The sequence below is a fragment of the Triturus cristatus genome, chromosome 12, assembly GCF_964204655.1.
Source record: "Triturus cristatus chromosome 12, aTriCri1.1, whole genome shotgun sequence".
Lineage (NCBI taxonomy): Eukaryota > Metazoa > Chordata > Amphibia > Caudata > Salamandridae > Triturus > Triturus cristatus.
This window is the reverse complement of record NC_140595.1, coordinates 686988806-687015047: the sequence shown is the minus strand read 5'-3', so window position 1 is coordinate 687015047 and position 26242 is coordinate 686988806. Positions and strand designations below refer to the sequence as shown.

At 43.5% G+C, this 26242-nt stretch overlaps 1 protein-coding gene across 6 annotated transcripts in view; it reads left to right on the top strand.

Moving 5' to 3' along the window:
• LOC146780096 (P2Y purinoceptor 4-like) overlaps nucleotides 1-26242 on the top strand; it is a 229659-nt gene that overhangs the window by 67310 nt on the left and 136107 nt on the right. For 2 of the 6 annotated variants that reach the window (XM_085639818.1, XM_085639821.1), the window contains exon 2: nucleotides 8323-8439. The exons of the other annotated variants lie outside the window; for them this stretch is intronic. The gene's annotated coding sequence lies outside the window, so the exon portion shown is untranslated. The remainder of the gene's footprint in view (nucleotides 1-8322; nucleotides 8440-26242) is intronic. 6 annotated transcript variants of the gene reach the window in all.

Below are 26242 nucleotides of genomic sequence, written 5' to 3'. Positions count from 1 at the left end.
TCACCTATGTGGTGTATCTGCCCAACATTGGGCACCAACCAGTTGATGCACTAATGTTTCCTCTTGGTTGCAAGGTACAGCTGTACAGATATTTGGCCCACCCGATGCTCCTTGCCTGAGCAGGATTCACAGATGGACCTACCTGAGGCTGTTGCAGCCTGGCCAGTGCTGTGCTCTTTCCTCTGATAAGGCCGATGAGGTCAGAATCATGTACATGTATTTTGTTTTTTATTAAGTCTAGCCACAAGACAGCCTGTTTCGCCACCCTCATGTTCTCTAAAAACCTTATTGCAAAAATATATACATTTATATGAACATCCAGGGGCTTTTGTTCAGCCCTCTTTATCAATTGGTCTGTTTAAGTGTCATTTACATTTTGCTTCTGCCCACTGCAGTCTACAGCAAGGGCAGTGGGAACTGGGATGCTCCCCGAGCAATTGCCAGTGGCTGTGAATAATTCAAGTATTCCATCCCTCACTTTTTTGTACACTTCTGTGTGACAACTAGAACTCAAACACATCAACACTCCCATGCCAATCACTTGCTACTCCATGACTGCTGTGCCTTGACTCCCACTCTTGCCTAGGTCACTAATGACTGCGATTTTATTAATTTTGCACAACCCATAAGTTGTGCTACGCACTGAACAAAATATTTCAAAAGTAAAACTCCACCTTGGTACATCCTGCACGGCAGGCCACACTTAAGAAGAGGGCAGTAAACCCGCCCATGCCAAAATGGAATGTCCCTCAGCCCAGTACAGTGGATCCACCAGTGATGCTCCTCTGCTACTGGAGGGAGCGTGATCCAAAGAGGAGGTGTGAGTCCCTGCAGATGACGTTCACCCACCCCTTAGTGACTGACATGGTGTTGGAAGTCCTATTGCAGAGGCCAGCAATGCTGGAGGGAGCACTGAGTGCTGTGTATTCGAAGCATGATGGTGAAATACAGGTAAAAAGAAGCAAGTGTGTCAAACTCCCTTCGTCAGCTGGCATGCACCATGACAGAGTCAGTGTCAGCACAGATGCTTACCGGTCTGGCCATGCCTTGTCCTATTCTGAGTGCTGATGCGTGGCCATTGGCCACCACAACCACCACCACTACTACTAGCAGTGCACTTGTTTAACCTATGTGGCCGGTTGCCCATGCATTCTCCACATCTTCTGTGTAGTCTGTACGACCCTCCAGCAGCGTTCACTTGTCCTTGCCGACCCCAATAGTGGCCTGTCCTTGTGGAGTGATTAGTTCTGCATCTGCCTCGCCTTCCCTTTGTGTACCTTGCATCCCTATGCACATTTGAGGGGAGTGATTGGACTGTGTGTTGTCAACACTGTTGTGGTCATTGGCAGAGGCCAGGATACATGTTGGCGAATGCCACTTACACGACTCCATCTCAGGAATGCATACCTTGTGCCAGAGGTGTCCTTCTAAGTTCTAACCACCTCTTGCCTGCGTGGTTGTGACGGTAGCCCTGGCACTGTGTGTCGGTGGCCATGAAGGATTGTCCTTCGGTTGTTGTGTATCTTGAGACAAACCTGCAGCATGTCCTCTGCCTTCAATAGAAGCTCTGTTGCTAAGGTTCATAAAGGGTTGTTTGAGCAACTCAGTTGCTCTCCTATTGGTGCATCATGTGCCAATGGGTGCCCATTTGTAGGTTTGCTGCTTCCTGATTGGAAGGTGGTAATGGTCAATATCCATAGATATGTGCTGCCACCTGTTGGAGGTCATAGACAGTCATAAGGGCATGTGTGGTGCTACCCGCTCATAAGATTATGACTGATTTAATAGAATACCTGTTTTGTATGTGTGCAGTAGGGATGAGCGAAATAAAAATAAGTTCAGGACTTGCTTCACTGAAGCAGATGATTGGGCAAACAGCATTTTTAGGTCTTGCCTGCGACAGCACATGTGCTAGAGATATTGTGTACAACAAGAGGTTTGCAGCCCGCCCATTGCTCAACATTTGTTGGCTTCATTGTCACTCTTATTTGCTGCCTTCTAATAGGCTAGCATGTGCTGACTTCACTTCCTCTTCTTTCGGATGGATTATGGACCAAGTACTGATTGCTATCCTTCTGCTGATCGCCCTGTGATTTAAGTGCTACTTTTATTTATTTTTTCTTCCCTGTCATTCCTTGTTGAACCTCTTGCCATTTGTAGCTATATTTTACTGTGCCACACCCACTTCAAAGAAGCCCTTTTATCCTTTGAAATGGGCGTTTGTTGTGACAACAGATGTTATCTGCTTCCAAGTGTTTTATCACTAGAACATGGACATGCGCGCAATTGCTTTCCTTATGTGATAGGATCTTTTGCCAAATGTCATATTTTTTTCCTTTGTCACGCATGGGGTGATTAACTGATTTGCGCAGAATCATAGGGGTGTGTGCCGAGACCTAACAAGCATTGGCACAGCCAATAGGTATCGCTTTTTAGACTATGGGCTTTGCCGTTTCCTTTTACTCATGCTGTATAGCATGGGTACTCACAAACTTTCTCTCGGGGGCCACATTTACAGAGTGGTTTGGGACTGAGGGTCGCACCTGTGGGGGCGTGGTCAGTGAGGGGCAGGGCTAGAGTTTAAAAAAACTGTGACCATGAGGTCGAACACAGACCCCTGCAGCGGATGCATTAGTCTACTGAGCCACCAGACCCGGCATACACGCATCTATCTATCTATCTCTCTCTCTCTCTCTCTCTCTCTGTCTCTGTCTCTGTCTCTGTCTCTATCTATTTCTGTCTCTCCCTGTCTTTATTTATCTCTATCTATCTCTATAGCTATCTGTCTCTGTCTGTCTCTGTCTGTCTCTGTCTCTGTCTGCCTCTGTCTCTATCTGCCTCTGTCTCTATCTGTCTCTGTCTCTATCTGTCTCTGTCACTGTCCCTGTCTCTATCTATCGCTATCTCTATCTGTCTCTCTGTGTGACTCTATCTGTCTCTATCTGGCTCTATGTGTCTCTATCTGTCTCTGCCTCTATCTGTCTCTATTTACCTCTTTCTCTTTCTCTATCTGTCTCTATCTGTCTCTGTCTCTATCTCTATCTCTTTATCTCTATCTGTCTCTATCTCTCTCTGTCACTGTCACTGTCCCTGTCTCTATCTATCTCTATCTGTCTCTCTGTGTGTCTCTATCTGGCTCTATGTGTCTCTATCTGTCTCTGCCTCTATCTGTCTCTATTGACCTTTTTCTCTCTATCTGTCTCTGTCTCTATCTGTCTCTATCTGTCTCTGTCTCTGTCTCTCTCTCTCTCTGTCTCTGTCTCTGTCTGTCTCTCTCTCTCTCTCTGTCTCTGTCTCTGTCTCTGTCTCTGTCTCTGTCTGTCTGTCTCTGTCTCTCTCTCTGTCTCTCTCTCTGTCTGCCTTTATCTCTGTCTCTCTCTGTCTGTCTCTCTCTCTCTCCAGGTGCAATTGTCCAAATGTCTGACTGTGCTTACATCTACTCTTCAGGGGTAGTGACTCGAAGATGAAGCTGCTGCGGGAGAAGAGGAGGTCGTTGGCAACACGAAACAGGAACCTATGATGTCACAGAGGCCGGCAGTAAACACATAAGATGGCCGCAGGAGCATACGTAGTGAATACGTATTTAATAGGTATTCACTACGTATCCCCCTGCGGTCATCTTCTGTGTTTCCTGCCAGCCTCACTTGAAAAATAAAAACTTCAAGGCAAGGTCCCCGGGCTGCCAATGAAGGACTGCCAGGCCGCTGGCGGCCCGTGGCTCGTACTATGAGTACCATGGCCGTATAGCATTGCAGGGGCATTGTTGACTTTGGCAATGATTTGTAGCCCTGCTGTATAGCAGCATGGCTGGAAGACTATGATGAGTCGAGCATTAATGCACTTTAAAATAAAAAACATTTAAAAAGCCCTGGCTGCATCATTGCGCTTTCTACTACTACACTTCAGCATAGCTTTACAACATTGACAAAAGCCAATAGCTCTTGCTCTCATAGCTTAAACATATTGGCTTTGCTAATGCTTGTTGTCTAGTGATCTGCCCCTGTTTCTAATTAGTTGAAAGACCGCCAATCAGAATTGCCAAAGCAGTTTTCATTGGTTGCCTTTCAACCAGTCCTGATCAACGTGTTTACAATTACATCATGCTGTGTGGCTGCCGGCCATTCAGTAGAGTTGCCGCAGCCCCGCCACCTCGCCACCTCGCTGTGCTCTTTTGTAGCTGGCAGGAGGCTGGGCACTAGGTACACCTGTGGTTTTCTGTTTTGAGGCACAGAATCCTCCCCTGTACTTTAGTCCACCTGCAGGGTAGATTTTGGTGGTTGTTCAAAACGAAATCCACTAAGGCACTACTGTTGGAGTCTATAATGTCTAGGCATCACAGGTTACCTGAATCTAAGGATTGTGAGTCCTTAGTTCTTTCAACGGGGAGAGGTGTGAGTGAAAGGCTTCCTCGTGGTGATACAAGAGCTCTCGGGGTCTTCTATGATAACTGTCGATCCTCTGATGTCATAGACGTTTATATGGGCGTGTCTTACCCCCTGTGGTGTGTGTGAAAAGTATTAAAGCACATCCAGTGTGGTTTGAGTGGGCAATCGAAGGAGTCATTTTTGATTGGCAGGGGGGTTGCCTGATTCTGTGCCAATTTGGTTCAGAGAAATGTGAGGACAATATTTCAGGTGTTCCTTTGCCATGAGAACAGGGAATGTTCTCCTAAATTCGAATGCACTTCTATGTTCAAATCTACTTTTATGTTCAAATCTCATTCTGTATTCAAACCTCCTTCTATGTTCAAACCTCCTTCTATGTTCAAACCTCCTTCTATGTTCAAACCTCCTTCTGTGTTCAAATCTCCTTCCATGTTCCAATCCACTTCTATGTTTAAATTCACTTCTATGTTCAAATCCACTTCTATGTTCAAATCCACTTCTATGTTCAAATCCACGTCTATGTTCAAACCTCCTTCTATGTTCAAACCTCCTTCTGTGTTCAAATCTCCTTCTGTGTTCCAATCCACTTCTATGTTCAAATCCACTTCTATGTTCAGATCCACTTCTATGTTCAAACCTCCTTCTATGTTCAAACCTCCTTCTATGTTCAAACCTCCATCTGTGTTCCAATCCACTTCTATGTTTAAATCCACTTCTATGTTTAAATCCACTTCTATGTTCAAATCCACTTCTATGTTCAAATCCACTTCTATGTTCAAATCCACTTCTATGTTCAAATCCACTTCTATGTTCAAATCTCCTTCTATGTTCAAATCTCCTTCTATGTTCAAATGTCCTTCTATGTTCAAATCCACTTCTATGTTCAAATCCACTTCTATGTTCAAATCCACTTCTATGTTCAAATCCACTTCTATGTTCAAATCCACTTCTATGTTCAAATTCACTTCTATGTTCAAACATCCTTCTATGTTCAAATCTCCTTCTATGTTCAAATCTCCTTCTATGTTCAAATCTCCTTCTATGTTCCAATCCACTTCTATGTTCAAATCTACTTCTATGTTCAAATCTACTTCTATGTTCAAATCTACTTCTATGTTCAAATCTCCATCTGTTTTCAAATCTCCTATGTTCAAACCTCCTATGTTCAAACCTCCTTCTATGTTCAAATCTCCTTCTATGTTCAAATCTCCTTCTATGTTCAAATCTCCTTCTATGTTCAAATCTCCTTCTATGTTCAAATCTCCTTCTATGTTCAAATCCACTTCTATGTTCAAATCCACTTCTATGTTCAAATCTCCCTTTCTTGTGTGGTCTCTTTTGTCATGATACACTGCATGGAAACGTGTGCCCTATCGGGTTGTATTTCCATCCGGCGCATCCCTCCTCACTGGTTCAGTCCACTTTATATCCGAGGGCCTCGTTCTGCCTCTTCTGGGGCAGTTGTGGTGGTGGTAACTGTGGTGTGGCTTCTTTCTATTGCCTTGGCCTGTGTGGGTGCGGTGGTGCGTGCACACGTGTGCATTGTCGTGCTGTGATTGCAGTGCTGCAGACACTTCCCCAGTATTGGCGTGTTCTTGTGCATTAGCTGCTCTCACCTCGTTTCTAGAGTTTGTACTAACCCTCCTCTCTCTATTCCTGGTCCTAGGCCAGGATAGTGACGTGTACTGCATGGCACAAGGGAGGAGAGCCCTGGATAGTATCAGGAATGCTGCTGCCTTTCTCCTCACAGACCCAGGGCCCTGGCTATACTTGTGTTTGCAAAGCTTAGCAAAGAGTTCCCTGTTTGTCTTGCCTCCCCAGTGGCGGCTGCAGTCGAACAGTGTAGGCACACTCATAGGAAGTGGTGTGGGGTAGGTCTGTGATGTTTAACTTTCTGGGATGTGCCTGTTTTTCAGGCTAGATCCACTTGTGGGTTCTGTGACCACATTTTATGGCCTTCACACAATCGGACCCTTTCGTTTTCACTGGCATTTCCAGCCTTCAGTCATTTCCTTCTTCCCTCCTCCTCGTGTGTGTCTACAACAGCTAAACAAATTTTATTTTGTCTTAATTCATTTAATCCAATCACCGAGGCTGTAACAAACAAAGCAAGCTATTCCATAGGTACGGTAAAGAGCAGTTGTAGCGTGATAACTAGGTACAGCATCAAATTACAAAAAAAATCCAAATGTGCGTAATTTAAAATGAAAGGGGAGCGCTCCAGCAACCAAAATGTTATTTTGCCAGTAGCTCTAAAAATACTTCCTCTGTTTCTGAGATAATGCTGCATCTGGTTGCTACAGAGAGAGCAGCTTGGGTCAATATTTGCAAACTGGACACTAGAAAGGAGTTATTTTGAATGGCTGTTTGTCTGCTAGGATTGTATGGGATTGTCAGAGAGCAATGTGATAGACCACTTTTTCCCATCAACTTCCCTGACCTAAGCATCGTCCATGCTAAGCTCAAGATTTGCTTGGAGATGCTGGGTGTCTGTTAGGTAACACATTCAGTCAATACTTTATTTTTAGCCAACACCCTGCAGCATTCTGGGACTTGTAGTGTTGTTTCTGGTATTGCGAGAACCAATTCCAAAAACGTTCAAGGTTATCTAAATTGGTTTCAGACATTATGGGGATCTGCCTTCGAGCACACGAGCAAAGAGAACAGAGAATTGCCCTGGTTGACAAGGTTACTATCTCCAGGTGTTCAATTAAATAAAGAATTTCACATGTAAATAAAGAAATAATCATGTAAACTGCGCTTGGTTAGTAACAAAAATAATTTGTTTCATTGCCCCCAAGAGAAGCTAAAAGAAAGGGGCTGCAATGTAAAGTCTGCTTATTTCGGTCTGGTGCTTGCACCATGGTTGGCAGGAGCTGCTGGGGTACAAGAGAAGAAAGTAAAGTTATGGTTGCAGTGCTCTCTGTAGTGTACCTTAAACCACACGCTAAATTGTTCCTTATGTTAACACTGGTCAGCTGTTTTGTGGCTGTAGAAAGAGAGGCCACGCGACGGTGGAACCATCTTGGACCAAATGGCTTCAATAATAGCCCTGTTGCTAAGAGAAAGGGAGCGCCCGAATGGTAAAAAGTCATTTGGCCGAGTTGTCCCAAAGTCTTGCAAAGTGATGTGGCCAAAAGGCAAGAGCTGGAGGAAGGTGCCCCGTTACATTGGTCACTTGGCAGCTATTTTATTTTGCCATCAGCCTTTGCATCTATGCACGTCTGCTGCCGAAGCGGTAGTCATCTGATAGTTTCTCCGTAATCCTTTCCTCTTAACCCTAGCTCTCCCTGTCCCATAATTCCGTGCACTTTGTTCCTTCGATTCTGTTTCATGTCAAATGCTTTTCATCTTGGTTCATTAATGCGCGTGACGGCTTTGTCGCGGCCAGCGCTGTTCTTTGGTGTCAAGCATCACAAATCTCAAACAATGATTTTATATATCACTAGGCAAGGTGCTAAGGGCGGAATATTCAAAGTGGCGCATGAATATTAACGACCTTGGCGCGCGCTCATGTGTGTTGATGCAGCAGATGAGGCTGGGTTTGTTTGAAATAGTTGAATACGTCCTTAAATTTAGGTCTAATAAATTCTCATCTCTTCTAATTTCTACGCTTAACCTGCTGCCTAGGTTGTTTGCAAGTAATAACTTGACAGTAATTCTGCAGCAGGCAAGTGTTTCCCAGTTTATATTTTCAGTGTTGACTGGCGTCACAAAAATCGTAGACCCTAATTTTCATATACAATAAAATTGCTCTCTTTTGCATTTCTATGTATATTTTCATATTTATAGACGGCGAGGCAAGTTAGGGACCAGGGAGCTGTGTATAGCAAAACGGAGAACGCATAGACTTGGTCAAGAACAGGGCTGGAAATAATTTGAGTCTGTGTCCAGCAGTAGGAGACTTCTTACCCATCTTTTGTTGATTACTTCCTAGGACATGGATACTCATAAACATTTTCCTGGGGCCCAAAAAGTTTTGTCTGTGATGTGACAGAGGGCTGCATTGATACCAGCATTGTGGTGGTCAGAAGCAGGGGGAGGTGCCAGTAAGGTAGGGGAAGCGATGCATATACATCTACTGGCTGAATTGCGTAATGTGAAAACAAAAAAACGGGGATTAATCCCGGCTTCTCCACTTTACCAAATTGTGCGATCCTAGACATTTGTTTTATTTCAGTTTCCCTCCTTTTTCTTCATTATCACATATAAAAGGTTTACAGCTACCCTTGAGGCGGAAACCGGGGGTGTCGCTTCTTAACTCTTTTTAAAACTTGTCATACGCGCTATTTGCACATTGCTGTATTGTTATTTTGTTCTGATTTTACTGCATTTACCTGCGCTTCTGGTGCTTTGGGCTTGTCATTTTCCCGTACTGCTGATCCAGTGCTGGGGCGAGAAGGGCGAGTCCTTAGCCGCCATTGCCACCCACGAGACACCGGGCCACGCCCCTCGCAGTTAGCCACGCCCCCTTTCTGACGTATTTAACGCCGTTGCTGAGTTACAAGCCGGTGTTTACAGCTAACCTTGAGGCGGAAGCCGGGGGTGTTGCTTCTTAACTCTTTTTAAAACTTGTCATACGCGCTATTTGCACATTGCCGTATTGTTATTTTGTTCTGATTTTACTGCATTTACCTGCGCTTCTGGTGCTTTGGGCTTGTCATTTTCCCGTACTGCTGATCCAGTGCTGGGGCGAGAATGGCGAGTCCTTAGCCGCCATTGCCACCCACGAGACACCGGGCCACGCCCCTCGCAGTTAGCCACGCCCCCTTTCTGACGTATTTAACGCCGTTGCTGAGTTACAAGCCGATGTTTACAGCTACCCTTGAGGCGGAAGCCGGGGGTGTCGCTTCTTAACTCTTTTTAAAACTTGTCATACGCGCTATTTGCACATTGCCGTATTGTTATTTTGTTCTGATTTTACTGCATTTACCTGCGCTTCTGGTGCTTTGGGCTTGTCATTTTCCCGTACTGCTGATCCAGTGCTGGGGCGAGAAGGGCGAGTCCTTAGCCGCCATTGCCACCCACGAGACACCGGGCCACGCCCCTCGCAGTTAGCCATGCCCCCTTTCTGACGTATTTAACGCCATTGCTGAGTTACAAGCCGGTGTTTACAGCTACCCTTAAGGCGGAAGCCGGGGGTGTCGCTTCTTAACTCTTTTTAAAACTTGTCATACGCGCTATTTGCACATTGCCGTATTGTTATTTTGTTCTGATTTTACTGCATTTACCTGCGCTTCTGGTGCTTTGGGCTTGTCATTTTCCCGTACTGCTGATCCAGTGCTGGGGCGAGAAGGGCGAGTCCTTAGCCGCCATTGCCACCCACGAGACACCGGGCCACGCCCGTCGCAGTTAGCCGCACCCCCTTCCCCTCCCCATAACTATGCACATGCCTTGGAAGTGCAGCGGACGAGCGCAGCGAGCATGCACTCAGCACGCCGAAGACACGCCAAAGACTAGCCCGTCTGTGCCCGTCCGGGCCAGTACGGGGCATGGGGCAGAAGGCTATACTCCCCCCGTCCTCAGGAAGCTGGTAAGATCCTCGCTGGAACTACGAGCGCTACGCCCAATACCTAACCCAAGTTGCACCACACTCAATCTCCATAGTACTGGAGTTGTGTCGTGTAACAAGTGCAAACTTACCACTACCATCCTTCAACCGTTCCCTGATGCTGTTAGAAGACATAGGAAACACAAACAACTTCGTTTTGTTGAGGGAAAGAAATACGCGCTCTATAGTACGAACTGCCGCTCACTACTCAAGCACAGACTGGACATTTTCAACCTCTTATTAGAGGCAAATCCCAGTGTCCTCTTGTTGACGGAGACATGGCTGCACGAGAGTGCGGGCCCTGATGTGGCTACTGCCCTCCCTGCTAACTATGCTATCACTAGGATTGACAGACAAAACCAGTCAGGAGGTGGAATAGCTATCATTTTCGATAGAGACGTGAAGTGTACTTTAGAACAAATTTCCATCCCTGACTGTGAAGCTGGTTTTTTCAAAATCGCCCTGAATCCTAACTGTACAATGTCCGGCATATTGATATACCGGCCCCCCGGAAATTCTTCCAAATGGGCATCCAACTTAGCAAACTATATTACTCCTCACTATATTGCATCTAAAAATTTCTCACTCATTGGTGATTTAAATTTACATTTGGAGGATCCATCCATACCCGCTTGTACTAACTTACTTGATGATCTGAAGGCCCTAAATTTGACCTTAATTAATACTGGACCGACTCATAATAAAGGTCACCTGCTTGACCCCATTTTTTCTAACTTTACCGAGCTCAAATGGCACAACACGTCTCCTATCTGTTGGTCGGACCACTATTTAATAGAATTTAGTATAAAACTTCTACCTACCGCTTTCACGACACCCGACGTTTCTGTTATGTCGAGGAAAAACTGGAAGTCACTTGACATGGCCAAATTAAATGAGGCACTTCATGAAAATCCTCCTAGGAAGGTCCATAACATGAATAGCCTGGCGGAAGCCACTCATAAATGGCTCAACGATGCTGCTGACCACTGCTTATCTACCACTTCTATTAAAGGAAATAGACACCGTCATCCTGCTCCATGGTTTAATGATCTCCTGAAAACTGAAAAATCAAGATGTAAGGCATTGGAGCGAAAATGGCGTAAAGACTACGACCCTGAAGCTAAAAACATCTATCACGTGGCCAGGAATTTATATCACACCGCCTGTGCAAAAACTTGTGCAGCTTTTGTGTCCCATTCTATCATGGAAGCAACAAACAAGTCGAAAACTTTGTTTAACCTGGTCAAGGATCTAGCTGGTGCCCACACCACAGCCGTGGCTCCCCCACTAAACTCACAACAATGCCAAGATCTTGCATGTTTCTTTTCTGAGAAAATTGAAAAAAATCATCAGGGACATAAACACCAACAATATCGTATCTCCCCCTTTTATTGATTTGGAACTTGCCTCCTTCGGTGAAAATACCTTGGAAACTTGGCCCCTCATTACGGTAGATACAAGGAAAACCATTCTTAAAAACACTAGGTCCGGTTCCCCCAGGGACCCCATCCCAATTAAAATCATCAAACAACTTGATGACCAGTCCTTAGGAGTTATCGTTGATACGCTCAATGCTTCATTTGAACTCTCCTCAGTCCCGACTCTCTGGAAACACGCTATGGTCACGCCATTGTTAAAAAAGCCCACAGCTAACCCGGAATGTTTGGCAAACTATAGACCCATTTCCCTGCTCCCTGCCTTTTCCAAGTGCTTGGAGAGACCTGTCCATACAGCTTTATCCACCTTTGTTGAAAATAACTCTCTTGCACCCCTCACAATCTGGTTTCCGAGTTGGTTTCTCGACGGAAACCACTCTTCTTGGAGTCACGGAACATATCCGTAATCTCCTTGACAAAAGTCAGACGGTCGCGCTCGTGCTCCTTGATCTGAGCGCGGCCTTTGACACTATATCGCATGAAATCCTCATTAAGGCATTGTATAGAAATGGTGTCCGGGGTAAAGCGCTGGAGTGGATCCGTTCTTTTTTGGGAGACCGGACTTTCCAAATAACATCCTCTACGGCCTGCTCTGAATTTTTCAATGCCCCCCACGGCGTGCCTCAGGGATCTATACTGAGCCCATTATTTTTTAATATTTATCTCAGACCCCTAGCTGATTTAGCAGATCAATCCGGACTCTCCCTTATGACTTACGCCGATGACTCCCAAATTATCTTTTCCCTATCCGAACCAGTCACATCTTCTTCATCTCCCCTCAAACTTGGTCTTCAAAACATCCTTAATTGGATGACTAGAAACCAATTAAAACTTAATGGAGACAAGACAGAGGTCCTTCTCTTAGGAAACACGAAACAGTCTGCTGTACCTACAACTTTTTAACTAATGCATCTAAGTCAATTTTTGAGGCAAAAACCACTCTATCTAGACCATGCATAAATTGCGCTACAAGTCAAAATGAGATGTTTATCCTTTTTTTTATTTTCAGATTAATTGAAAGAAACTTGCTTTTTAAATGTGCAAATTATAAATTGCAAAAACAATTCAACAAACAAAGGACATAATGGTCCTGCAAAACAGTAATGCCCATGGAAAATCTAAGATATAAATTATTCAAGCATTCTCATTCATACTTAAATCCATTCACACCATAACAACATATAACACATACATCCTAAAATCTGAAAAAATGAACAATTTAGAGGCCCAACATAGTAGGCGAGTCTTATTAGGCGTGAAACACACAAATTAGTAAATTGAAGGTAGAGATTTTACAATCAAGGATATCCAAATGGGGAAAGAAGAGTGAAAAAACAAAGGATTATTCTTTTGAGATTGTAAGGTCTTAATGGATCTGTGTGGCGAACAATTCAGTTCGAGACGCCGACGCGCGTTTCGGTGTGACACCCCCTTTCCTGGGTAACACCTTCTTCAGGGCGTGAAATTATTCATATGCGATTTCCATGGGACCTATCAAGTAATAAACACAAAATATGAACATAATATGCTATTTCTAAGTTATTACATTTGAAGGTCTAACATTTTAGGCAATAAAACATCAATAATCGGACTAGTTGAGCACTGGTCTAGGCGGATGAGTGGTTAAGAACCTTTTGTAGTGGTTTTTCCTTCCCAGCCTTGCTTGCTGTGGGGTTTACTTATAGTTTCGATTCTTCGAATTGATCCTTGATAGTTGCACACATTATTTCTGTCTCAAATTCTCTTTTCTGTATCAGTCCTTAGGGAGTATTTGTTATCCTTTTCTCTATCCTTTCTTTTTATATCCTTTCTTCATTTAACTGATTGTCATTCAAAATCTCCTATGGACAGTATTAAAACCTTTGGTTTTTCTGATGAAGATTATGCACGCCTCATAGGTCAAACACTTGACCCTGATAGACCTTTCTCACTCTCTAAAGGTCCCAATGAGGATTGGACTAAATTGTTCAACCTAAAGAAAAAAACAAAACGTACTGAGTCACATGCCAACTTTATGTTGGAGTATCTGAAAGCGGGAACTATTCCCATTGGCCTCAGAGTTAGGAACATACCAGGCCTATTTGTTGAGATCAGGCAATTCCTTGAAAAGTGGGCCCTGATATCCAATAGATGCTCTAGAGACTGGATGATCCTTATTATCGAAACTGCAAGGGAGGTAATCCAGTTATTAAATAAGGAAATCCAGGACCTAGAAGACAAACTCAAAGCATCTAGCGGCCTCGAGGAAGGCAAGAAAAAATTGGAAGAGATTGTGATAGAGTTAGATTCATTTAGTGAATATCTATTCAAAAGAAAGACGGACAAGCTAAGAAAGGATATTAGACTCTTCTCCCAGGAAAGGGCCTATCCTTACCTATCCGAAAACTTCTATACCTCAACAAATGATAATTTGACTGGCAATTCCAATCCCCAGTGGAGCAGCAAACGTATTATTACATTTTCAGATACTACTGACTCAGACAGCGAGGGGCCATCTTATCAAACCCCCCAATATAGATCAGACGTGGAGAGATATCAAAGTGAGAACCGTTTTTTAGGGAATCGAAGGGGCGGATCCCGCCCACGATTTCAAAACCAATACCGAAACCAATATCAGAGTACACATCAAAGAAATCAATATCAGGAACCAGTCCAACAACAGAGATACCAGGAACAAGCTCAACCACAAAGATACATCAGGACCCGCCAGAACCAATACTGGCGAACATAGCCAAAAGTCCAGTGTTTAATCTATCAGCACATATGATGGATGACCCCACTGAAACATTACTTACCAAAGGACTTTCCTTTGTTCCTTCGGTTACGATGAACAAATTTGAATTCATGACAGACATACATGCTTTCTTCCGGAAAATCAGACTGAGAAAATTTTTTCAGAACAGAGATGTGAATGATTACAATGGGAATCGCTCCGGTCTTAAACCACCATCGAATTTTACACCTACCATTGATCAAATTGGTAAAGAAGTAGACCTCTTTGAGAAAGCCGTCCTCAACAAGATTGAAAAAATAACCACATTTGTACCCTTTCCCACTAATAACATCACCAGGGAAGAAAAGAATGCCCTTTCAACCTTGAAGAACAACAAAGATATCACAGTGAAACCATGTGACAAAGGGGGAGGCATAGTAATCTTTGACACTTGTGACTATAAGGATAGAATGAATGTGTTGTTGGGGTCAACCAGGCACTATTTGAAAATCACCACCAATCCAGAACCAAGACTGAAACGCAGAATCCTTCAGGTTGTTGTATCAGCCGTAGAGAGGGGGGAAATCTGCGAAAAAGAAGCAGAATATCTCACCCCTACACATACCCGGATCCCCATTATCTATGGAGTTCCCAAAACTCACAAAAATCAGAAAGACCCCCCAATGAGACCCATTGTTTCCACCATAGGATCGGCGACAGAACCACTTTCAAAATCTATTGATCGGTTCCTCCAACCTTTGGTCACCACGCTCCAATCCTATGTTAAGGACACAGGACACTTTATCTCTAAAATAGAAGGCCTACAATATGATCCAGAACGAGAAATATTAGTCACCATGGACATTGAGTCCTTATATTCTAACATCCCACAAGGAGATGCTTTGAGAGTAGTTAAGGACAAAATCCAATCAGAAACATCATTACACAACAACATATTCCTTGACTCAATGTTTGGAAATTGTCCTGGAAGAAAACTTTTTCGAATTTGATGGTGATTTTTATCATCAAGTACAGGGAGTTAGCATGGGGGCGGCCTGTGCGCCCAGTGTCGCCTGTCTGTATATGGGACACTTCGAAGATCGAAACATCTATAACGAGGTGGCCCCCTTTTATGAGAACATTCGTCACTGGTCACGCTTCATTGACGATATATTCTTCGTCTGGAGTGGTGACCAAGAATCCCTCAATGAATTTATCTCTTGGATTAATCTAGCTGATTCCAACCTCCGATTTACGGCACAAAGCAGTGTTGAAAAACTAGAGTTTCTGGATGTTTATGTGAAGCATGAAGACCTCCAACTACAGGTATCACTCTTCACGAAACCTACCTCTTGGAACACTCTGCTCCACTTTGAAAGCTTTCATCCCAACAGCCAAAAATCGAGTATACCATTCAGCCAGTTTCTACGATTGCGTAGAAACTGCACTTCAGTCAAAGATTATCTCCTTCATTCTGAGTTAATGAAACAAAAATTCATTCAGAGAGGGTATCCCAACAGACTTGTTAGGGATGCTCTCAAGAGAGCAAGATACTTTAATCGGGATACGTTGTTCATCCCCAAGGAGAAAGAAAATAAGATGGACAAACTGGTATGTGTTATTAAACACTCACCCATAAATCATAAAGTACGTCAAATTGTCAATTCACAATGGCATCTACTTAATCTAGACAATCAGACACCCAGGATTCCCAGACCTCTTTTCGCATTCCGAAGGAACAAAAACTTAAAAAACATGTTGGTGAGGGCTAAACTACCAGAACGGAATGTCGCGACACAAAGATCCATCACAGGCAATATTCCTGTATTGGGACACTATCAATGTGGAGGCTGCCAGGCATGCCCTAATGCCATTGTTGATGACAACATCGTAATCAACAATAGGACAGTCAACCTCAAAGAGATGACAAATTGTAAAACATCCAACTGTATATATGTCATCTTATGCCCTTGTAATATCCCCTATGTGGGAGAGACCGGCAGAGAATGCAAAATACGCATAGGGGAACACAAGTCCAACATTAGGCGAAACAACCTTACAGCCCCATTGGTCAAACACTGGATGGAGGCCAAACACACCGAGAAGGACCTACGTTGGACCATCTTAGAAAAGATCCGAACACAAAAAGGCACTGACAGTGCTCGCATTCGCAAAAAGCGAGAAGTTTTTTGGATTTTCCTTCTGGACTCTAAAACAAGGGGTTTAAATGAGGAATTACCTTGGGAAAACGCGATCATGTAAATAGCATGACATGGTCTTTTATCTGCCTGTGAAGGCGATTCCTCGTCATCATGTTCTATCTTGATCTGCATTTCCCCCTGTTGATTTATCAACCCTATCTACTACCACTCTGATGGGATTGTTAATCGAATTCCCTTTGGAATTTTCTTATACCTATCATTTGAGCCATCTTTTTTTGGGTATTTGAACTCTCTTTAACTGACTACGCGATCCGAGATGTCCTTATCTCGTTTTGGCAAATGTCAGTACTGACAGTGCTATTTTTAGCAACCAATCTCTGTTGCTAATTTAGAGAACTCCGTTCCGACATATTTGGTGGAATCCATAGCCACTTTTCATATGTCACACCATGACGTGGTTTGTACACTCCCCCTAATAGTACTTAAACAGCTGAGTACTATTAGGCTTTTCGTTTCTCTTCTTCGGAGAGGGGCCAACTGGGAGAGGAGCACATTCAGCCGTTATTTGTACATCAAACGCGTCCGTGTATTCTGAGCGAGTTAAGACGAAAGACCACATTACCAGGGAATCTTCTGACGGTGAGCGCTTTGAAAACCCGTGGGATTGTCTAAATTGAAGCTTTTCCATCTCCATGCGTTCATCACGAACGCTAATGTCATTCGTTTGTTTGCTCCTAGACCTCGCGGAAAGTCCGTGCCATTGTTTCATCCACACTGCCACATCGAAGCTGGTTTCACGTCCAGTTAGAGCAGCTAGGTGCTACTTTTTTAATTACCAAGTAGGTGGCCCACTTCATTAATTATGTTTGTCGTTTCCAACCCGGAGTCTCGCTTAGACCAGCTTACTGACAGTCCGTGTGCTTCCTTGTTTTTTAGACTTAGAACCTCTACACATCTTCTTAGGAGCACCCACAAAAGAAACCTTTGAATCGCTGACCCCAGGTAGATCCGTACCTTTAGATGTGGTTCACGTTTTATACATAATTCTTGTAAAATGTGCTAAATAACTGGAACGATAATTCCTCCCGTCCTTATTTTCATTTAATCTTTATTTTTAGATCCACTACCCCCTTTAGTGGACAAGCTTTATTTAATCGCTATGCTCGCCCCCTGCAAGAATTTCTGAAGTTGTTCTATTGAACTTAAGGACATTTTTCCTCTGTCTTATGGTGAGCATGTCTATTGTACTCTATCTCTGAGCAATGTGTTTCATATGGAATTAGTGACCTTATTTTAATCTAATTATTCTTTTTACTCTGGCACTTATTCCAAACTGTCCTCTTCTTTCGCTTTAAGACTGCTTGAAACTATTTTTCAACCTTTGAGCTGGGTATGCACATCTTTTCCTTAATCATGGTTAGCATATGTGGCTTTGACTTACTCTCTTTAACTGAATTTCTTTCACAAAACTTACACAACTTTATTTAGATGGATCAACACACCTAGAAGATTCCTTGATTAGTTGATAAGATCATTTTTGATTGGGGAATTTTTCACTTCATTTCATTCATTTTTTTCATTTCATTTTGACTATGTGTGCAACTTTCATATATAAACCATGTATCCGGTTCTTAACCACTCATCCGCCTAGACCAGTGCTCAACTAGTCCGATTATTGATATGTTTTATTGCCTAAAATGTTAGACCTTCAAATGTAATAACTTAGAAATAGCATATTATGTTCATATTTTGTGTTTATTACTTGATAGGTCCCATGGAAATCGCATATGAATAATTTCACGCCCTGAAGAAGGTGTTACCCCAGGAAAGGGGGTGTCACACCGAAACGCGCGTCGGCGTCTCGAACTGAATTGTTCGCCACACAGATACACTAAGACCTTACAATCTCAAAAGAATAATCCTTTGTTTTTTCACTCTTCTTTCCCCATTTGGATATCCTTGATTGTAAAATCTCTACCTTCAATTTACTAATTTGTGTGTTTCACGCCTAATAAGACTCGCCTACTATGTTGGGCCTCTAAATTGTTCATTTTTTCAGATTTTAGGATGTATGTGTTATATGTTGTTATGGTGTGAATGGATTTAAGTATGAATGAGAATGCTTGAATAATTTATATCTTAGATTTTCCATGGGCATTACTGTTTTGTAGGACCATTATGTCCTTTGTTTGTTGAATTGTTTTTGCAATTTATAATTTGCACATTTAAAAAGCAAGTTTCTTTCAATTAATCTGAAAATAAAAAAAAGGATAAACATCTCATTTTGACTTGTAGCGCAATTTATGCATGGTCTAGATAGAGTGGTTTTTGCCTCAAAAATTGACTTAGATGCATTAGTTAAAAAGTTGTAGGTACAGCAGACTGTTTCGTGTTTACTTTTGATTTATCCCCTGCTGCTCTACCTCTATTGACCTAGGGGTTCCCCTTTTGTAGTGGTTTTTCCTTCTCTTAGGAAAACAGCAAGAACTCTGGAATCCCACTCACTGGTCTGACCAGTTGGCTGCTTTTCCCACACCAGTGACTCAAGTTCGCAACCTGGGTTTCATCTTAGACAGTGCCCTTTCTATTAGTAAACAGGCCAATAAAGTTGTTGGGCTTTGCCTCACCATTATTAAATGGTTGAGGAAAATTATCTGGATGCTGCCCCCTTCTACTCAGAAGACTGTAGTCAATGCCCTCATTTCTTCCCGGCTTGACTATGGTAACATTCTGTATCTCGGGTCAAATAGAGCTGTAGTCAGTCGACTGCAACTTGTTCAGAATGCCGCAGTCCGTTTGCTGTGCAAAATTCCTAAAAACTCCGAGGTCTCAAGCTATCGCCGGGAGCTTCACTGGCTCAGGGTTGATAGTAGTCTCCGTTCACAATCACATTCTAATTTTTGTGTTCCAAGATTTAAATTGGCAAGAATGGGAGGCAGATCGTTTGCCTACCTTGGTCCGTCCCTCTGGAACGCACTCCCTCCTTTCATTCGGAAAGAGGAAAACTATGTCAGGTTTCGAAGAAATGTTAAGACCTGGTTATTCGAACAATAACTTGAATAGCTAGTATTCGTCCCTGACATTCTTTGCTGTATCTCGGCGCCGGGAAACCCTTTTTGGGTAGCTGTTGCGCCTTACAAGTTCAAAAAAATAAATAAATAAATCAACTACATGACTTTGGGACGTGTATCGTACAAAACCTTTCCCTGTGTTTGATTTAATAAACTATAATGTTGTTCATGTATAATAGCAACCCAGCCCAAAGAGTGCACTTAACTCACTTGCATCTTAGTTCACTATTGATATTGTTGTCAGGATCGGGGGGGGGGGGGGATAATGAATATTTGTAAATTCATGTTTGAAAACTATCACTTTTAAAAATATACTTCTCAGTGCACTGATATAATGGGATGTACTAAGGTGAAACGGTTCTACCTGTTAATGAAATACACTTTTTGAATTTTGAAGAGAGGTTATAATATTTTTACACTTTTGCTGCAAGATGTCTTTAAAAATAAAGCTGTTTCTAAAGAAAGCGGTGCAGGATAACTTAGTTACTCCCTTTTTTAACTTCAATTAACCTCTAATTACCTTGTCTGTTTATTTAACTTCTTTCCCAATGTTAGTGCCTTGTTGAGTCAAGAGCAGCCCAGTGCTGCTGTTGACCAGGGGGCCACATGTAAAGGTCAAGAGGGTCGCAAGCGGCCCGGGCCATAATTTGAGCATCACTGCCCTAGTACGTATCTTCTTCACTTGTAACTTTCCACTGATCATTTTCAGAGAACTACTTTTTTCTTTTTGCTTAAGCTTTCAGCGAGATTGCAAGTGTTTTTAGATCTCTCTCATGTGCTTCTCTCCATTCTCTGTGTTGCTCTCGATCGTCCATCTGCTTTTCTCCACCAGCGTTTCTCTCTTGATTCCTTTTTCTTAAGAATTCCATGAGTGCATGTGGTTCCAGCTTCTCTCTCAGTGTTCTTCCGCTCTGTGTTGTTCTCTCTTGTCTGCTATTTCTTCCTGCCCCATGCTGCTCTCTCTTGTTCATGTTCTTCTATTCCCCACCCCGTGCTCAGTGCTACTGTCTTACAACTGTGTGTTGCTGTGGTGTTCTCTCTCTCATGCTTCTGCACCCTGTCCTCTTCGTGTTGCTTTTCCCCTTAAATCCCACGTGTTCTCTATTGCACCCCAACACTCTTTGTCCCTTTTTAGGTCTTGCCTGGCGTTAGCAGCGCGCATGCGCTACACTCGCCATGCAAAGCCATTTGAAATCAATACGATTCCAAAGCGTGCACGCTGACGGACAGAAGATGTGCACGCGCGGCGTTTCTTGGGGACTACACGTGACATCAGAGGCGTTTCAACATCAGATAGGTGCTGCCTCAGATTTACTGCCAAGAAGACGTGCGCGCCTTTCGCGACTCGCTCCCACATCCGCACAAAGTTTCTTTCCATCAGATAGGTGCGCACAGAAGATGTGCACAAGCGGCGTTTCTTGTTTTTATAATGACGGCACCCGTGCTTAGACTTTGAACATCTTAAGCTAAAGCGCGGGTGTCGCAATAGCTTTAAAAGTAAAGAAATAGAAAAAGTCTTTACTTTTATAGCAATCGCGGCACCTACGCTTTAGCTTAAGATGTTCAAAGCCTAAGCGCAGGTGCCGTCATTCTAATAGAAAAGTAGGTTACATTGCACGCTGTCATTACTGCAAGAGTCTTCAGTTATTTCTAGATCTTTTCTGCCTTCAACTGATAGCTCTCAACTGAAGCTCAGAGCATGATGAAGTCCAAATGCTTCAAGCTCTTGTTGCTGGTCCCTCCCTCGTCATTGTTAAGGTTTTGTGATAAACACCCAGCTTCAAAGATAAGGGAGAGTTGTTTGTTTTTTAAACAAGGCAGTTTTATGTTCACAGGTCTGAAAAATTCATAGAGTAGCTTTTCAGGAACCTTATGTTTCGCACATCTCCCCACCAAAAAGAACCATAAAAACACTCGGAAAGGTCATGATTCTGCATCGTATCTTCTCCAAGTGTGCAGCATTTTTCACATGCACACTCGCGTCTCCTACACAGCTCCAGGAACGCGGCTACCGTTCTCCACTGGTTTAAGGGTGTGTGCATAGAGCAGGGTTTAGCAGCATGATCGCTTCCCGCTGCCGAAATACTGTTAATATCTGCTTTGGTGGAATTATATTTTCACAAAGTTTTGCCTTTTATTATTGCAGCATATTTATAACAATTTATCGCCCAAAGAGATAAAGGGATTTGTATAGAATCACAGATGTTACGTGGCGCCGCTGAGACTCAAATCGGGATCCCCAGCTCTCGAGTCAGCAGCTCTGGCTGCTGGGCCGCATCCTCTCCACTCCCATGTTAGGTGTCAAGGAGCTCTTTCTTTCTCCCAGACAATAATTGATGAAAAAAACTCTGTATTCATTACATAGGCAAAACCAATGCATTGCCATTGCTTGTTAGATCTGGCATCACCTAAGATGTTTTATTTTACTACAGTTAGCTATACAATATACTTATATTAGCTTTTAGCCAGCAGTTTTCATCCATTGGTCTGGTATTGTGTCATTCACATGTTTCCTTCCCTCACTACAGCATGGGGCAGTGGGTCAGCCCACTTCAGTCATTGGCTAACTATAATGTGAGTAATGGGACTCTTCCCTTTCCCAAGGAGCACATCCACACCCAAGGTAGTTCCCTTAAGCGACAGGGACACCTATAGCAGCGTGTGCTTTTTAAGACCAAAAAATAGATGTGCTTTTTAGCCAATATTTTTGTTTAAGATTGAAGAGTACCGGGCAGCTTTGCCAACAATAATGTTTTGAAAAGCCAATTCCAAACAAAACAAGCATTGACAAGGCAAGAGATGAGTGGCAAATGCCAGGCATATTGGTTTTGCCAGTGCTTATTGCCATTTGTGATTTCGAGTCTGGAGAAGGCTTGACTCCTTTTCCAACACAAGCCACCTGAGTAAGGTTACAAGATGACTCCACATCACAAGACACGAAATATTCAGTTCAGATTTTCATTCTATAGTGCTTAATCTCTACCGGTGATAAGGGGTCATAGGTATCTGCACTCTTTTTTTGAGGACCAGAATTAATTTTATCATCCTACCATGACCCAGGGCAAGAGAAAGAAAAGTAGAAGGAGGATAAGGGAAAACAGTGATAAAGGGACAAAGAAGGAATAAAAAAAGAGCCTGCAAGAGGGAGATAATAATTCAGGAAATGTAGAGTGGTGGATAAGAGAGGCATGAGGTGGTGATCAAAAGTAGGCATCACTGGAAATCGACACTTAAGGCAAACTTTGGAGCCAATCACTTATTTTCTTTTGCACATTTTGCAGCGGTGTAGCAAGGGGGGAGGAATGTGATCTGCCCCGGGTGGCACGAGTTTTGGGGGCGGCGGACCCCCACCCGCCCGCTTTTACCTGTGGTCGTAGGGGTGGCAAGCACGATTATGAAAACCATTCCCCCTCCCCCACTCTTACCTGTGGCCATCGCGGGCGGAACATGCAGGGACCACCACAGGCGGCAAAAGGTCTTCCTACGCTATTGACATTTTGCGCTGCCTCAGACTACTGTGATCCATATTTTTCTCTCAGCTAAGGTGAAGGACTCTCATAAACCCTACAATGTATGGGGTTGTTAAACAATAGCCCAGGACTGGAGTAAGCTTTGCCTAATGATATGAAGTCATCCAGTATACTTGCACCTGGATGGCTAGGTTTTTTAACCCGGTATTCATGTTTAGATCCGTCGCTAACCAAGATCTTTGGATTTTACTAAATGTGTAACATACAGTTACAAGGGCTTTTACCACCCCACTTCATGCATTGGTTTGTTACTGTGTCATTCACATTTTCATCCGCCCCCTACAGCATACATCAAGGGGCAATAGATCAGCACACTTGTGTCATTGAGTAACTCCACCTTGAGTATCGGCACTCTGCCCTTTCACAAGGAGCACATCCACACACAAAATAGTTCTCTGCAGTGCCAGGAACTTTTTGCATGCTTTTTGAGATCAAAAATATTTTTACTTGTAGATTATTTTTATGTTTTCATGTTTACAAGGGCACGACAGCTTCCCCAACAATAAAGTATTGCAAGAGCCATGATAAACAAAACAAACGTTCACAAAGCTAAAAGGCTGGCTGTCAATGCCAGATCTACTGGCTTTGCCAGTGTTTGTTTGTTGTCGTGTCTCTGTTTTACACGAGTTAAATAACTGATGCTGTTTCTAGGCGTCATCTCGAGATGGCAGCCTTGCACTGAGGCCAAACAGCAATGACTACAAAATGTGTGAATATATTTTTTAATTCTGTATTTCTTTATGTAAAATATAAATTTTTTTTTTATTTATGTAGCCTGTGGACTGTTAACTCATTAAGAACTTTGATGCTATCAAAACTTCCACCAAACTGTCTCTAGAACTTTGATTCCCCTGGTGCCTAGATGGGCTCATAAGGTAACACCTACAAACCCCATGCAAGTGGCAAGGTCTGCAGTCTTCTGTTTTAGGTTCTCTTTGAGATCTGGCTACAGACTGATTTAGTGTGTGTTACCTCATGTTATCAGTCATTCTAAAAAGTATGTAAGTAGTAGTGCATAGCGAGTGGGTTTGGTGTCACCTCTTCAGCCATTGGCTTTCATGTGTTTTTCATGGTTTGCCACTGCCTGGATCGATGTCTTTAATGGCCAGACATTTCGAGCATTGTTACATTGTCACACTTGTCTCTCATTGGCCGCCGCAGGTGTCACTCAGTGGGGGAACAGGGGCGGAGGGCATTGAATCTAAACTCACACTGATATTCAAACAACTAATCCATATGTGCACTGCCGAGGCAACTCACAAACGCACAGTCACCAGTCGACCGTCGACATTTATATTATATTGTCAGGTTTGTACCTGGCTACTCTCTGTTGTCCATGATTGGGGGCCGCAGGTTGATAGCAAGGGCTGTGCGGGAAGCATTTAGATGTTGTGTCCTGTTCATAGGTGTGGACTCTGGTAACCTTGTGGCAGCACTTCAGCACAGAATGGAGCAGAGAGATGGAACAACGGTGGGGTCACTCCTACCTATCTGGGCCGAACTGGCCATCGAGAGTTTCCCCAGTAGGCTGGAAGGGTGGGGGCCGGTTTTGCAGCAGCGGGGGCCGGTTTTGTTACTGGGGGTGGGTTTTCCAGCAGTGCTGCAATATTGACCCCCAGTGTCAAAAGCAACAGTGCCTCACACTAGTGCCCCTCTCACCCGGAGCTGCTCTGACAACATTGCCAGGGGTGCTTTGAGTTCTGAGTCCGGCCCTGCTGCCTATATTTACCATCTGTTGGAGGGTTTGGTAGGACGCCTTCTGGATGCTTGTGCCTGCTTGTTATGAAGCTGTTTTGCAGTACAGGTCAAGTGGGACATTTTACATGCTGTGCACATGGTTAAAAGAGGTGCTCCAACGGAATCTTTACTCGGGTATCATCTACCTATGCCTGAGCTTGAGTGAGTGTCGGTACTCTGGAAAATAAGATGGATCTGGAGACCTACTTAAGCCTCCAACTGCTAGTGACCGAAGGGACCACTGTTCAGGTCTGAGTCATGCAAAGGGGCACATCAGTGCCAAACAAACTCCTGGTTAGTGTCTCACACGGTCAGGCCACTGGCCTGTAAGGAGAAGAAACGGGGGCTCTGGTTAACTGGAACTGGGGGCTGAGGAAAGGAAAAGCCACCCCTGAGATCTGATCCCACAAATCCAGTGGAATCCAGGCTGCTCCATATCCCACAAAGTGAACACCCTGGAGTAGTGGCATAACAGGGTGCCAGGGGCCTTAATGCAAGAAAGGACATGCATTGGCAAAGCCAACAGGTCTTGCTTATGTGAGATCTATTGACTTTGACGTGTTTTGTAGCTATGTTCTACAGCAGTGATGCTACTGTGGAGCACAGTTGAAAGTAAAACAAGCATTGGCATAGCCAATAGGTCTCGCCTTTGGGACTTTATAAGTGTTTAGCCATGCAACAGTCGATGTTGTTGCAACAAGGATATTGTGCTGGATAACCAAACACTTATAAGGTTCCAAAGGTGAGAACTTTTGGCTATGCCAATGCTTGTTGGGTCTTCCTTGTACTATAACGGACTTGAGATAGTATAAAGTGAATTTCATATTATAAGTCAAGTTATTAACTCATACAGTTAGTTTATATATTTTTTCCTGTGGTCATGAAGCACATATGCTTGCACTGACAACACTTTACCGGTTTAGTAAATGTGATCAGTTCTTAAAAGTTGGTGGGCACTGCCGCATTCGGGTGCCATCGCAGATTCGCATAACCCTTAAGACGTTCGAGAAAGGCAACGCGCTGACAAGATGCCTTCATCTATAAGCAGTATTGAGACTGCACGTAATGTAGAGATCCAAGCTTCCAGTTGATGGAGCCAGGGGTAGGTGTCTGCATTCGGGCTATGGCTGTATAAAATTGTATAATTTGAGTTGCAGATGGGTTTGTGCTCTTTCTGCGAGCAAACCCCCTCCCATGAGTCTTTTTCAGGTATTCACATGCTTCACAAACTGCTTTTGTAAGAATATTGAAGAGTTTCCCCATTTGTCAATACTTTGCACACCCTGAAATGGCTGGTAGCCTTGTAGAAAAATGCAGGCGTGAAGTGCAGAGTACTGTCATCTGCTGGTGATCTGAGATTTTTCGTCGTTAGTGAAAGCTTGTAAAGGCTGATCACTTGTTTAATGTAATAATTGTTGGTCGCACTTTTATGTAATTAAGGATGAATTGGTAACATCGCAAGTAAGACAGTTTGGATCACCTCAGACTTCATTAGCAAATTCATATGAATGCAACTATATCCGACATATGTGAGAAAGGGCCATAGACGGAGGCAGCAACCTTGTGTCTGTTGTTCGAGTGAGTTCATGCTTGAGGCTGAACGCCAAAGGGCCTTGGTGTGTTTGCAAGACTTTACTTCATTAAGCTTACTAACTCT